This window comes from Gambusia affinis, linkage group LG07, assembly GCF_019740435.1.
Source record: "Gambusia affinis linkage group LG07, SWU_Gaff_1.0, whole genome shotgun sequence".
NCBI classification, from domain to species: Eukaryota; Metazoa; Chordata; class Actinopteri; order Cyprinodontiformes; family Poeciliidae; genus Gambusia; species Gambusia affinis.
Genome location: NC_057874.1, coordinates 18,737,091 through 18,753,484, shown reverse-complemented (window position 1 = coordinate 18,753,484; position 16,394 = coordinate 18,737,091). Strand labels below are relative to the sequence as shown.

The 16,394-nt window shown below is 37.8% G+C and overlaps 2 long non-coding RNA genes across 2 annotated transcripts; both read left to right on the top strand.

The window, feature by feature from the left end:
- Positions 1–3,128: 3,128 nt before the first annotated feature.
- Positions 3,129–6,567, top strand: LOC122833620. Its single transcript, XR_006371000.1, has 3 exons — positions 3,129–4,209; positions 4,300–4,367; positions 4,890–6,567. It is a non-coding gene; the product is annotated as an uncharacterized LOC122833620 (long non-coding RNA).
- Positions 6,568–12,620: 6,053 nt separating this feature from the next.
- On the top strand, positions 12,621–15,934 carry LOC122833618. The gene is made up of 2 exons (XR_006370998.1): positions 12,621–12,895; positions 15,702–15,934. It is a non-coding gene; the product is annotated as an uncharacterized LOC122833618 (long non-coding RNA).
- Positions 15,935–16,394: the final 460 nt, after the last annotated feature.

Genomic DNA, 16,394 nt, shown 5'->3' with positions numbered 1-16,394 from the left:
TCTGAAGGGTGTCTGAAAATGCTGTTAGCAGCACATTGCCCAAAATCGTGTCCACCTCTTGGGATCTGATGCCCTGCTTAGGGATATTGCAGAGAATAAAAGTACAACATTCATCGATTAAGTTTAAAAGCAGCTCCTTTAAGCAGGACTTGGTGCCACAATCAGGCTTCCCCATGGCCAAATCCAGGGTCTGTTCCAATGAAATGGATCAAAAAAACTCTTCAATCATCGGTGCGATCATGTCCCCGGAAAAAACCGGGAATGCATGAGGCTGTGGATTCTTTATGTGGCTCATGGCGTCTTGGATTTGCAATGTGTAAGTAAAGCAAACTCTAGGACAATTGAATAACTATTTCGTTAAAATCGCAAACTATCTCGATCTCTCACCAAACTCCAGCTGTCTCTCTTAAAGAAAGTAACAGAAGGGAAGAATTGTTGGCTGAAATTCAGATAAAACTCTGTGATATCATACCAGACCAGATTCCATCTATGTAGTTGTCAGCTTAGCAACCGTTGCTAGGTGTGAAGAGCCATTAGCCACATGATCATAGAGGTCTGAATAGAATAAGAGCAGAAAAGATTATGTGAAAAACTGAGAAAGACCACAGGTGATAACAAAGAGAAACACTTAAAATACAACATATGAGACACAATTAAATAATAATATGTTTACTCTTCATATTTCTCTCCAGTTTTGTCAGTTTTTCTGTTTTCCTCATTCATTCAGTTCTATCCTGTCTCATCTTTTATCAGTCTCCCAGTATTCTAAAACAGAGACATAATATCATCTCAATCTCCCCCCAAAACATTAGAATGTATAGATGACATACTGAAAATTTACAATTTAAGAAATAAAATTAGATTTGCTTTCATTGATTTGGAATTTGGTTATTTTGAGATGAGGAGCTGGATTCTTCCAAGTAAAATCTTAGTATAAATATTAATATTTTTCATCAGCTGATGAAATGTTAAAAATGCCATATTTAGCAAAAAAGATTAAAAAATAAAATAAAATCTCTCCATCCTCATCAGTTTCACTTAATGCTCTTCTTCATTCAGTTTTCCTGTCACTGAGTGACTCCATTTTTTGTGAGAAACTTTAATATACCCAAACTCATATCTAGCTTTGAAAATACAACCCACTGATCACCAGTTAATTCCAAAACGTCTTTCTTTACAATGAGTTTATTTTAACCATCCTGTTACTATTTCTCTCTCATTCTGGCTAATTCTGTAGCTGTTCATTGTGCTCTCGTCTTGTGTTTGTTAAGAAAAGCTTAGTTTTATTTTGCTGTGAACCAAATCTTTATGACGGCAAGGATTAGCCCAGTTCCAACAAAACACGTTGATTCACACATACCGTATCAGGTCAGCTCCCCTTCGAAGCTGGTCAAAACTCAAGCACTTCCAGCTTGTCTTTTCTGGCAGCGCGCGCTGCTATTCTTGATTTTTATTGGTTATTGGCTCTGCTGTTGTTCTTCTCTGTAACGTTAACAGTAGCTACCGTCACTGCTGTTGTTGCGCGCAACACGCTCACTCACGCTTTCTACTCCCCGGAGTCTCCGGCTATCGTAATAACAATCTATAGGAAGCTTTTTTCCCCTCTCTCTCATTTATAAAACGCTAAAATCGGGGACAGGCCATCTAAAACGGGGACTGTCCTCGGAAATCGGGGGCGTCTGGTCACCCTACCTTTAGCGCGCTGTACTTGTTAGCGGTTGGTGGGCTCTTCAGCAGACCCATCAGACGGCGGGAGGAAACGGAGTCCAAAGCAGCAACTACATGGAAGAACTTGCTCTCTTCTGTTGTTATCCCCCGAAGATGGGACTGGGCTTCCACATGCTGGAACCATGGTTCTGGATCGTTCTGCCAGAACTCTGGAAGCTTAATAACGGCAGCAAAAACAGAAGCGGCAGTTGGAGTAACGGCCGCCTGGCAAGAAACTGGGTCCGAAACCACAGCTGGCGGAGAAGCGGCGGCGGCAGCATCTGGTGAGTTCTCGTTAAAAAAACATGTTCAGATGTTCACAGATGTTCGGGGTCACCATTGTGGAAGTCAGCAGAAAAAGACGAAAAAATATAATTCGAGTCTTGTTTTATTTCCAATGTCTTCCAATCGAAACCTAAAATAGAACGTAGGACAACCGTTGCTGTCTTCTAACTTTCTCCCCTTCACCATAAGAGTATACATTCTATGGCAAGCCGTTTTAACATAAATTCGGTTTTGCCGCCCTTACATTCCAGATATCTCAAATTGTATTATGACTAGACGTTTTAGCGATTTAAGATATCTCTAATTATATTTTGACTAGTCAAAATACCTATTTGAGATATCTCTAATTACATTCTGACTAGTCGAAATGACGTCAGATTTACCATTCAGTTGTATGGAGACTTCAATTCAAGATATCTACAATGAATTACTGACTATCTGAAATACACATTTCAGATATCTACAATTAAATTACGACTAGTCATAAAGTAAATTAAAGATATCTCAATTTTAGTTTTGACTAGTCATAATTCTAATTAAAGATATCTCAAATTACACCATAATTCAAGATATCTTAAATGTATTTTTGGATAGGAGAAATGTAGTTTTGACTAGTGAAAACTAAATTATAGATATCTTAAATGCAAATAATGACTAGACAAAACTAAATTTAAGATATCTTGAATTGTAATTTTGACTAGTCAAAATTCCTTTTAAGATATCTCTAAATGAATTTGAGATATCTTGAATTATTCAGCTTTTCCATTTAAGATATCTTAAATTGACATTCTGACTAGTCAAAATGACATTACTGATATCTTGAATTAGCATTCTGTCTAGTCAAAACGTCACAGATTTACGTAACATTTTGGCGGATATTCTAAGGCATTCTAGCCTTCGGCTACTTGATTATGCTATTCAGTGGTCCACAGTGTCAGATCAGTCCAGCTCAAATGTTCGTGTTTTTAACAATATTCAGCGCTGCAACTCGTGCTTGACATGAATTAAGAAATACATGTTGCAGAGAATAATTTATTCTTTGCAACAAGAAGACTTTTTCGACGTCAAGTGCAGAGAAGTCAAGGTAAGTGGATGTTCAGTTATCGGTTCATATAACAAGCCACGTGTAGCTTCGTGCTAGTGGAATAATTAAATATTTATTGGGAAAATTTAAGTAGCCTATTTAGTTAGCACTGGAGTTGCCATCCGCCCTATAAAATATGGAATTGTCTACAAGATACGGAATAGTCCGGTATTTTGGCAAATAAATTTTACGTCCCGAAGCGATATGGAAAGCGATTTGTAGTGTATATGATTTGTTCCTATCTCGCACCAGCAGCGGGCGAGAGGCGGGGTACACCTGGACAGGTAGCCAGTCCATAGCAGTCTGTTCATTAGGATAAATGAAATTATTGGCTTTCATATTTTAATTTCACAATTTTCATAATCTACATGAGAAGCCACAATGGGCGTTTCTTCTTGAAACTTATGAAAGGTGGCAACCCCAGTTAGCACACCTCATGTTATAGAATATCAGTTAGCATCTATGATGGATCAATGGTGTGATTCTGTTGTGTTCATTGCAGCTCGGCTGCTTGCTTTTAACATGGGTTTAATTCACCACTTCATGATAATTTTACTCTTTCACCAGAGTCATCTGGCGGGCTGATGAGTTTAAACTTAAATGGCTTTGTGTTCTTTGTTATTGTGTTTAACATTGCTTTGTCACTGACACTGTTGATTATTCAGGCCTGTGCATGAGGGGACAGAAACCAGGAGCTCCAAAATTAACCTGAATTGGAGCTTGTCTGAACTGAACAACTTTGTGTGTCAAAGCTACCCACACATCAGCCTAAATCTGGTTGGCTTTGAACTGGCAAGAGCTGGAAAAGGACGAAAGGTAAAAAAAAAAATTACAAGTGAATTCTGTAAGGGAGCTGAAGGAAAAGGTTGGCAAAAGCAGATCCTACATTTTGCCACGAGCAGATGTGTCACACGTATGATTGTTTTTTACACAAAAATAATTTTATGTAGTGTGGTACATCCAAAGTAATATCTTCCACTATAATTTGAAATGTCTTGGCCATGTCTAGGAAACCTGTCAACCTCAGCAATGTCCAGGAGTTTGTTTGCAGAACCCTCAACTGCACCAGAAGTACAGGATGTCTCTCCAGAGGTTGAGAGAGTACCAACAGACAACATTTGGAGGAAGAGCAGGTCATTAATTTAAAAAACAATATATGCATTTTTGTTTTATAACTTATTTCTGATGTTGACTTTAACAATCTCTGTGCTGTACACTTCTAGATTGGCGATCTCTGTGGTCCCAGCAAGACGAAGAGTATGAAGAGTCTTTTTTAGCAGACCAAGAAAATGTGAGTTAACATTTTAGTTATCATAATTTGTTGTCGCTATACTCACATTTTAGTTTAGCTTTAGTTCTCATGTTTTAGGCAATTGAAAGAACCATCAAGTGACCGACTTATCACCACTGTCCAAGAACAAGTAATCATAGTTTGAGTGTAAAGGCAAACTTTTTAAATGACTAGTGACACCAAAAACTGTTAAATTACTAGAAAAGTCTCTTTCCTGTAATGTTGTTTTGTTAAGCTGCCATAACAAATTGTCTGTCTTTTACCAGTGAATATACAGTATATTGGGTAATTTGTTGCATAAATGCATACTTTTACATACTATTTACAATGATCATGCTTAGTCATGGTTTGTCTTCAAAATGTTTTGATTTATATTTACTTACAAGAAATGTAATGTCATCACCAATATAACAAGATTGAGGAGGAACAAGGACAGACATTTGACACATTTTCTTCCATGTCTTTAAGAGTACACACTGGATACTTTATTACAAAGGTCATAATTTCAACATTTTCTTTCAGAAGGAGAATGCAGTCCCATTACCCTTGGAATGATACTGGAGTTTGTTTCTGGAGCATCCACTGTACCTCCACTGGGCTTTCCCCATCGTCCACAAATTGAATTCCTCCATGAGGCTAACAGAGTCTTCCCAGAAGCAAATACTTGCCTGATAGTACTCTGCCTTCCTGTACACCCAGACTATGAGTCTTTCACAAAGTACATGACAGACGGGGTGCTGCAGGGACCTACCTTTGGTGTTGCATAATCAGCTAATAACTGTAATAAGCATTTCTTTTAAAATAGAGTTGGAATGTTTTGAAAAGTTAAGTATTTTAAAGCAAGTTATAGTAAAGGTAATGTAATGGCCGAAATATTGGAATGTAAATACAATATTGGCTTCTCTTTTTTTTTGCAAAGAATAGGAGTCTTTTTAACCACTTTTTGGTTTCACAATTTAAAGGTGTACATTTAAGCCACACTGCAAATCAAAAGGTCTACTCTGGTAATGAACACTGCTCAATTGCTCTCCAGAATGTGTAATTAATTTGTTATATCTTTAAACACCTTAACATTTATAATTAAATCTGAAAGGTTACCTACTCATGTCAATTCTGAGTTTTATTTGTAGTAATTGTAGCTTTAGAACAATGCATTTGATCAAATGTTCTGTGACATGTACTTAAATCAATAAAGCATTTGCAGTTTCTGCACAACAGGCCTGGTATTTCTCCTTCAGATCTGAAATATGATTGACTGCAAGATTAAATGACTGAGGTCGGTGCCGACTGAGCCTGGTCCAAGGTGGTTCTACAACTACGCTAGGAACCTCTTCAGCAACAGTGGTTGGTAGTGGCCAAAGGCCATGCTGTTGCAGAGTCTCTGATTAGCTGGAAGTTTCACCAAACACGTTGTTAGTTGCTGTGCTGTTTGCCAACATCCGTTCAGTGCAGATTTCTGTTGGTGTTTTATTGTTTTCTGTATGCAAGGAATGGTGGTTCCACGCCTTTCTGAATTGTTCCAGTCGGCTTTGACTCTCAGGAAGAAAAACTATGTGAAGAGAAAGTTTGTGCACATCATTGCTGGGATCCAAGAGGGCTGAATCTTTAAGATTATAAAATGTGCTATAAAATGGTTCCAGAACATGTAAAACCACATCCCTCCAAAGACGCTCAACTCTGATTATGGATGGATTCCCCAGTTAGATGACTCCGACGTTCATCACCAGTGCCACATTTTCTCCACTATGGTCTGACCTCACTCTAGAAGGTAAACCATAGAGGCCTATTGCCTTGAGAAAATGAAATAGCACTGTTGAGATGTGATTGTCTGTGCTGCAGTTCAAGTAGGTAACTAAGCGAGAACATCCATTGATGCCACCATGGACCACAAAGCCCCACCTTGGGCCAAAAGAAAGTCGATCTGCTCTTTTATAATATGAATAACTGGTCTACCTCGACCACCTAAAATAGAATCATATTTTAAAATCGAATCATATTTTAGGTGGTCTTAGCATAATGTTTACTTTATACATCTGTTTTTTTCTGTTTGTCTATATCTGTCTATCCTCTGCAGGTGTCCCTGTATCTCCTAAAGGTGACACTATGCATTTCACACTGTGTATAAATTTATTTTGATATACATAATTTCCTGTTACAAATGCATGAACACAAAGCTTTCAACTTTTATAGACGCTGGAAAGCAACTTAAAGTGTGAATCAGACATGAACCGGGGTGCGCTTTTATTTTCAGAGGAGCTAAAGGATGGGTGTAGTGTAGTATGTCAAAATCAAGAGCTGGCTGGCTTTACTATAATTTCCGAAAAGGCAGATAGCTTTACCACAGTATAAAACTACATCTGGTTATTACTTGAACTGGCCCGGCTGCGGAATATTAATATCAATACAATAAAATCACGCCTCCGCATATCCCATACTGAAGAGCTCTTTCTATATTGTGGCATTTTCTTACAATTTTGTCCAAAACTGCCAGCGCCATTGAATTTGTTCAGGCAATTGTTTGGACAGCTCAGTACAGCCAAAGAGGGGCTTACACGCAATCTCTTAATTCAGATATCTAAAATTGTAATTCTGACTAGTCATAATTACGTTCGAGATATCTTAAATTATAATTACGGATGTGTGACCCTTCTAATGACGAATCCGATGACGTCATATGAGATATCTTGAAAGGAATTTTGACTAGTCAAAATGAAATTGAAGATATCTTGAATTATTATTCTTCCTAGTCAGAATGTAAATACAGATATCTTAAATTACCATTCCGGATAGTCAAAATGTAGTTTTGTCTAGTCAAAATGCAATTTTAGATATCTAGAATGTAATTACAGATAGTCAGACGAAACCGAATTTATGTTAAAACGGCTTGCCATATACATTCGGGTATGATAGGCTATATATAGGTCGTATCCGCCACAGTACACTGTTTTGAAAAAGTTGTAGTTTGTTGATGTTTGACCTCGGGAGTATATAATAAACTATTTTGGAGTCTAATTTTGACAAACAAGTTATATATTATTTTAAAATGCTTGTAAAAGTAAAACGCAATCGTTGTATTATTTTTTATTTTTTAATTTTTTTACCCAACTCAGAGTAGCGTCCATTTATGTCGTTACCTCATGATGAGTTCCACTTTCTATCTGGCTTTCGTTTGACCATCTTAAAAAAATAGTTGCCACACAGCTCCCTTAAACACCTGTATGTCTGACAGTTAACTTCTGCTGTGAGAGTTTTTCTTGACCAAGCTTTCGGTGTCGGTCATGTGATCTTTTTTTTTTTTCTTTCAAAATTAAAATGGGTGAGTGAAAGCTAACTGTTCACCGCCTAACGCTGCTTGTCGTAATTGTGCTTTTTCAAAATGTCAGGCTACGGTTGTCTTATTTTCTAAAGATAATTTGATGTCCCAGTTATTAACATGAATTCAGGTGGTCATTTAGCTTCGGTAAATATAGTTTCCATGTCCAGTTTATACCTGCTAAGTTTTGGGTTTGACAATTAGTCCAGGAGACAGAGGAACGTAGGAGAGACGGTGGTGGGTTCGGGGGAAAGACACGACCGTTGAACCTGGGGAAAATAATAAGAGGGGGCCTAGATGGGTAAAAAAAACGGTAGTTTCAGACCCTGTAAGAGTGGATCAAGTATTGAACCAGCCTCTGAGTCAGGTCTGGCCTCTGAGTCAGGACCAGCCTCTGAGTCAGAACTGGCCTCTGAGTCAGGACCAGCCTTTGAGTCAGGACTAACAAACCCGGAAAGCCAATATGCAAGTGAAGCCCCTCCTGATGTGGTTCCTTGTGATCCTGTTTTGGAGTTTGACAAAAGTCAATCTCCTATCAGGCTAGATGAAACCCCAGAGTTGTTTTACAACATTATACAGGGTTTCAAAAGAACCCTGCCACGTCCCACAAAAATTAAACTTCGATAAAACTATCTTCAAAAGGCATGGAAGTGCATGAAACATGTTTTCTGTTTTGCAGATGATTCAGACTCTAGAACCCTATAAGAGTGGACCAAACATCGAGCCAGCCTCTGAGTCAGGACCGGCTTCTGAGGCAGAACTGGCCTCTGAATAAGGACTGGCCTTTGAGTCAGGACCGGCCTCTGAGTCAGGACCGGCCTCTGAGTCAGGACCAGCCTTTGAGTCAGGACCGGCCTTTGAGTCAGGACTAACAAACCTGGAAAGCCAAGATGCAAGTGAAGCCCCTTCAGATGTGGTTCCATGTGATCTTGTTTTGGAGTCTGTCACCACTGAAGACCAGGACAAAACTCAACCTTCCATCAGTGAAAATGAAACCCCAGAGTTGTTTCAGGAAGAGTTTTCAGGTTCCCAGGACCTGAAAACTCACCCGTGAGACCAGTGGAGTGTCTGGAACAATTGCCAGTACAAAGTACAGAGAACATTTCTTGGACTCTCTACAAAATGAGTAATCCTTTAAGAGGCAAGTGTTGTCCAATATTCATACAGGCACGTCCTTGTAATCCTGTTTTGGAAAGTTCTGAACCAGACAATACGGAAAGCCAACAGAACACCAATGAAGACTCTACACATGTGAACACCTGTGATACAGCTTTGGAAGATACAAAACCATTACACTTTGAGAACCAGAACACCAATGAAGAGTCTGAACTATTTGTTTAAGATGGACTATCATTTCAGGAGCACAATGACCTGCGCAGTTCAGTGGAGACATTGTGGCTGCACTGCAGTTGATAAAGTCTGACATACAACGAATTCATGCTCAAAAATGAGTTGCGGTGGTCTGTATTTGTCTTTAATTTAATTCCAATTCCCCTGTCTGATACAGTTTTATTCTTACGAACGCCTCTGTATTAAAATATTTTTAACAGGTAGGATATCCTAATAAAATGATTAGTGCATACATCTATAGCTTTTCATTTTAAGTGGGTAGGCTATTCAGATGAAGGAAGTGATCTTCTTGTGGTATATAAATTGTTCCAATGCTAAGCTAAGCATAACTCCTAAGCTTCCACTGCAGTCCCGTCACTCAATGTTATCCAATATATTTAACATTAACACAACCCGCTATAGTTTTATGTTTGTAAACATAATGTGAGGAGTTTTGGACAAGTAGCACTGACAGATAGTCTTAGCTATCTATCCGTGCTACGGTAGTAAAATCTGACGAGGTAGCACTGTTAGTCAGAACACCGGCCCTCGAGGACCGATTTTGGGGACCCCTGATGTAGACGAAAGCTATGCGCTCCAGGAGGGGGAGACGGCTGGAAGGGTAGAGGCTCCATCACACATCGTGGACAGTTCAGAAACAATAAGAAATGAGAAAAAAAAGCTATTTTTAAACAGATTAACTCATGCTTTAGACTGCCTATTGCTAGCAGATCTATTGTTAGTTGAGTTGGTCCCCCCAACTCAACGTTTAAACTCAAACTGCCTGCAAACAAATGCACAATTATATCATTGTATGTCTTTGAAAAGCAGAAGTGGAGCCTCCTGCGCAATCAATTTGAATGCATCAAGTGCTTTCTGCATGGTAAGTCAACAACAAAACCTTTCTTTTTCAGCAGCAATAAAACCATTTTTCTTGGGTTGCTAGGTAACGGGAATGGGTTTAGCTGGGGTTGCTAGGTAACGGCACAAATCCCGTTGAATGTGTCTTAAGAAGTGTGAAGTTTGTGAAACAACTAATTTTCCAGACACCAAAAACATTCATTTATTACCAGAAAATGATTTGAGTGTTTGTTTTCTTTTAAGCGTTTGGGCTATTTTTATAAGAGTTTTAGACCTAAATGGGTGTAAAAAAAAATGCAAAATGTGGATTTACATAGTATGTCCCCTTTAAACATACAATAAAATATGTTATTATAAGTATATTCAGACCAGTGCTACTCACGTTTTCAATTAGCATTCTAAATTTGACCTTTGATTTTAAGCTGCTGATGAGAACGGCTTTTTATTCCCCCCCCAAAAAAACGCTAATGGATTTTTGCATTTAATCTTGTAAAATCTTGTTTGTGAAAAAAAAAGCATGTAAATTGAAGGAAAACAGCCTTGGAATTACCTTTTAATAACATCCATCTCATGTAAATCAAATCAGAGTAGTGGATCAGCGACATTAAATGTAAAGACTGAAAAATGTATTTGCACAGAGGTCACAACATCCTGCTTGTTACGGGACACAACCCTGTAATTTTCCCTTTTTTTCTTTTTTCCCCACAGTTGCAATCACAGCTACACCACATCCTGTAAGCATGGGTGGATGCTGATGGACTCATGGTGATCTGGGCATTCAACCTTCAATTAAAGGAAAGTACAAGATGATAGGGATAAACAGCGGTTGTGGGGTCTAATCCATGGTTTTTATTTCTGTTGTACATTTGACTCCTTGTCTGAATCCTCCTGATGAGACCTGACAGACTGTCACATGCGGCTTATCATGAGATGACTGCACTCAACCACAGTCCTGCAAAACCACGTCAGACCTGAAAAGTGTCTCCATTTAGGACCAAAAAGAAACATTACTGTTAAGCTTCCTTCAAGCAGAGTCACACAATGAAGTTCACATCTAGTTGGAAAATTATTTTCCCTAAAAGTCAGTGAAAGAAGAGGGAAATTAAACCTCAAAAAGTATACTATGTTTCCAAGCAGGTGGCCCAAAATGCCTGCTGATGTCAAATTTATCTCAATGAATCTTAAATATGGTCTGCTTCCTTGAATACACATTGATGACATTGAGCACAGTTGGCTGATGACAATAAATAAAAGTATTATAATGAGAAAATGACTTTTAAAAATCCATGATCCTCCTTTAGTTTGTAATTATTTCCGATGTATTTTTCTCTTCAAGCGTAATTCATTTTAGCCTTTTTCTCGTTCATTTTACCGGATTTGATCTGAGCTCATTTGAATAAACATTTTGCTTCATATTAGTGTGGGTAATGAAGTGGATCTCAGAAGAAAAATGCTTTTGTTAGAGAGCAGAGACTGCTGCTGCTCAAAGATTGTCAAACTGGTCAAGTCAGCGGGGGAACTGCTAATTGGATATCAGATCTAATCTATTGTTGAGGACCAATGATGATTTGTAATTTTTTCTGGACCAAGTCTGAATGCCAAAAGTTCAGAACATCAAGTTTAGCAAGAACGAAGGAGATAAGTAAAAATATCTTTGAAATATTAATATTTTAAGGAACGATTTATTAAAACAAATTTTATGACAATTTTTTTTAAATGATTGATTATTAGTTATTTTCTGTTTAATTTCTATACCCAAAAGGTAAACTTTCTGTAAAAAACTGATGGTTTGGACATTTCAGAGGACAAGTGCAATTATAATTTCTTCACTTCAAACAATCAATGAAACAGAATATGACAACAATGGTGGGTTTGCAACCTTTGAGACTGTTTTGCCTGAGTACTTTGGACATGAAAACATGATATTAGGGATATTTTTCATTTTATTATAACATTGAATGGCAGGATCTCATTGTCGGAATAACATAACAACCAATCAATTAACTTAATTGATTGGTTGCTTTGATCAGCCATCTCACCGTTTCCACAAAGCGCTAATAGTATTCTCCAAGAATGGATCGTTCCACGTTCAGCATTGTTGAGTATTGAAAAGGGAAGTACAAATAATCATCAAAATATATTGTATCAGGTTATGGCTATTCATCACAGACTATGGGAACAAAACAAAAATGTAATATTATTCTGGACTCCTGCTCATGTAGGCATTTTGGGAAATGAAAGAGCAGATAGGTTGGCTAATGTTAAAAAAGAAGATATTGATATGCCAATAAAGTTATCTAAAAAAGAAAGTAAGACGTTATGCAAAATTAGGAGGAATAATGAAATAAATGGAAGGCATTTATATAGGATACAAAATACTTGATGTTGTAAGGATTAGAGGAATAAACAGGAGGGAGGAGATAATTATATATAGAATAATAGCCAGTTTTTTGAATGGTACTCTTTTTAAGACGGGGAAACATCTTCCTGGCAATGTAATTGGTGTGATACTGTAGAAACATGGAGCATGTTTTTCTGTAGGAAATGTGTGAATCAAAGAAGATTACTGAATATGGAAATGGGCTTTAATTGGGAATTGAAATTTGAGAATGTGTTTGCGAATTTTAAATAGCAATGAAGGAAAAGTGAAGATATTTTGAATTTTTAAAAATACCGGGCTCATTAGGAGAATTTGAGGAGTAAGTATTAGGGTCCAACAGATGGCAGTAGTGCAACAATAATGGATGCAAGCTGCCGTTAAAATCTAAAGAAGAAGAAGACGTCACTCCTACATCCGGATGCTCTGCCGCCATGTTGACCCTACGGCTGCTTTCCACTTCATTGATCGGACGGAAGAAAACCGCGATGCTTGGATACTGTTGGACTCAAGGAAGTAAACACAAAGGCGACAAAACAGTAAAGAGAAGTTGTCATTAACTTCTGTGAAGGTGAGCAAACTTTGCTACGAAGCATCGACGAGTGTGGCTAGCTAATCAACAACGGAGTTCTCATCACTTCATTAGCGGTAAGGATATTTTCAAATGTTTCTAAAAATAACCAAAACCGTGACGTTGTTAGTCAGTCAGTAGTGTATTGAATAGGTTGCCGTAAAAATTTTACTTTGTTGGCACACTTATAGTGAAAATACTGGACAGGTTTTCTCAAAGCGCAGAAAAAAACTTAAAACTTTGGTAATGCTAAATACACCGTTGGAGTAATTATTTTAAGACAATTGGCTGCAGACACAAAGAGATGCATTTAAAGCACAAATTGACGTTTTATTGATAATAATCATTTAAAGTAAATAGTAATTGTCTCCTCTTGTTTTTATTTCTCACCTGTATCTGTTCACTTAGTTAAGTTTTATTATAAAGGAAAAGAAATGAGGTGCCTTCATGTCGCTGCACAGGAGGTACAAATTCAAACAAATGCGCTCTTACACGAATTAAGATTAGTCCTCAGCAATCTGGATTTACTTGGTCTCAAGAGAAATGTCATAGTGAGTCGTAACCTTTAGTGGAGCACGTTATCTGCTCTGATAGCGGGGCCGGGATGGGGACCGACACCACGCGATTGGATTTGAAAGGTCCCCATTCAAGTCGTGCCCACCGGCTATCTTGCCTCCACAGTTCAGCAACACCAGCACAAAGACATGCCAAAGAGTTTCAAGGATCTGATCTGTCTCTCTGGATCCACGTCTCCCTGGCCCTAATTAATCAGCTGAGAGTGGAGAAGTGGAGCTAGGTCACTCTGTGCTCAAGAGGAGCTGACACTTGATGCAAAGAAACATGACACAGAGAGGATCCAAATAAAAAAAAATCTGTCTGACATGTTTGAACTGCTCTCTTCTTTTTTCCCTGCTTAAATGCTGCGATAGAAGAATGTGGAAGAGGCTGCAGGGAGGAAAGACAGATGTAGCTGCTGTAAATAAATGCAGATCTGTTTGCAGAACTGCTGACATGTATATATGTCATCGCAGCTCATGAGTTATGAAACTGACAATGCCAGCTACTTGCCTAAACCACAGAGATCAGAGGATGTCCTTGATGTCAACTTGGATAGACAAATGGAAATCTGAATTACACAGAGAATGTTAAACTTAAGAAAGCAGCTGCAGGGATGTGATTCTCCGTCTTACGATCACTAAATGTATCCTCGGCATCAAATGTGTGAAATCGCTCTCCATCATTTATTTTATAACCTCAAAACTAATTGGCACCACTGGAAAACGGGCATAAAAAGCCCCAGAATGAATCAATCATTTGTTGCAGTCGCATGCGCTCACTCAAAATGGAGGAAAATGCAACCTTTAGTTTGACTTGGAACATAAAATACCATATTTGAAAATATTTACATAATCTCCATTGCCACAAATTTCTACTCCTCTAGCAACTTTATTAAAAAGAATTTAACTGCAGCATATTTTAACCTAAATGCTGATTTCTTTTTTTATATATATAATTTTGAAATGTTTATTCAGTTACTTCCTGTTTCCATTGACTGTCAGTATGTTGTTACACAAAGCCCAATTTCTTTTAACCATTTCTCAAAATAGGAAAGACAAGAGAACATGGATTTCAAGACTGGAAAATAAAACATGTTTAATAGAAAGTAGAGCTATTCATCAAGTGAACTACTAGTAAAACAATTAATAATTTTATCATATCATACTAATTACCGACTAATTAATTATATAACTTTTTTTTATCTATTTGGTGTTTTATAGCTGGTCTCTCTAAAATATAAAATGCTACCTTTTGTAAAGATATACTGCTAAGAATAACTTCATTTAAGTGTGTGGGGACTATATGGAAATAAAATATACATTTATTGCTGTAAAACTAGATTAAGGCTGTTATATCACTCCGACCATAATAAAGTATTTAATTTGGATATATTTAAAAAAAAAATAGATGTAGATTAAAAAAGGTAAACATTGATTAAAATGAACAACCTCATTTGTGTAAACATGATTTATGCTAGAGATAAACTTGCAGCTTTTTGAAACTAAAAGACAGAAATGGTTGTTCACAATACAGATTTTCCCCCAGAAATCAAATAATAAACGAAAGCCTTGCCTAAAAACCTACTTGACTTTCATGAAGTGAAGCTTTTTGTGCTTTTATTTTTTTACAGATTTCTGATTATTTGCATTTTTTTCTAGCTGCTTCTATAAAAGCAAAAGAGGTATTTGATGTAGCGTCTCATAATATATTCAGTCGATATGAGCTTTCTCCTTTCTGTCAGCTTTAAATTGACTTTCTTTACTGTCTCACATTTCTGTCACTGATGACAAAGTTCCTATTTTTCCTCAAGTTTTGCTCCTAAAACATGAGGAAATTGTCTCCCAGCTCAAGTAAATTTAAGGAGAGAATAACATCCATCATGTCAGGTCAAAGTGTTTGTCATTTTTGATCCATTAATGCCCAGATTGGCCTTTGGTCACAGCAGGGGGCAGTAGTGAATAGAGTTTCCGAAGCAAGACGCAGTGAGAAACTCTGCTCCGTGATTCTGGTTTTGTGCTGGTATTTCAGGGCGAGGTCACCAGAATGTACTTCTCCTTTATCGCCGTAAATGCTGCACTTCATCTTTCAGGATAAAATCAAACTGATAGGTGGATTAGTGGATTTTAGGTGATGGTGGTTCTTAAAAAAAAATGCTATTAAAAATTTAATTGATCTAAACCTGTTGCAGCCAGTTGTTTTTCAATCTATCTCGGCATGATTTTTAATTTTTCACATCTGTTATGAGTCATACTTCATAACATATCCACATACTTCAAATGTGGATTATACCATCAAATGACTTCTCTCCTTTTTATGGTTTTGCAGATCCCAGTTTGCTCGAATGGCAGCTTTCCGTGGAGCTGAGTGGCTCCACAGGGTGACATTGGCTCGGCACGCTGTTGTTCTTGGGCGTCGCTAAACGGAGGCTTAGCCACTGTCCAAATACTCCATTTCTGCAGCTGTTTCCTAGACAACTGACATTTAAAGGGGCAGCTCTGGTTGTTGACTGCCTGACCTTGACCAGTACCATGTTTGCTCTTAAAAAACTGTTTGCATTAGCCTTTGCCTATTTGACTTCTTGCCACTTTGCCAAATCACTGCCACGGCAGGGCGGCACTGAGCAAAAACGACATGCAAACATTTTGATTTTAGGTAGAGTAACACAAAGAAATGGTGTCGTTTTTTTTTTCTTCTTTTTTAAGAAAATGTTTCAAAATGAGAGCAGATTTGAGTCATGGTTTATGCTTAAGGTGGAAAATCTGCCTAACTTGGGAAAACAAATGAGCTGCATTGCCAAAATCAGCTGGCAGCACATTTCTTGTGTAGGTGTAGCTGTTGATTCACTTGACTAACTAGCTAACAGGTTTATGTAGACTAGGGCTCATACAGGACAGCCGCCATGACTTGAAATTAAAATTAAAGGAGCTAAATGAATGTGGTGGAGAATGTTCCTTCCCTCCTCCTCTGATTCGTGGTGAAAGCCTCCCTGTATGTTCTTTTATGTTATCAACACAGAGC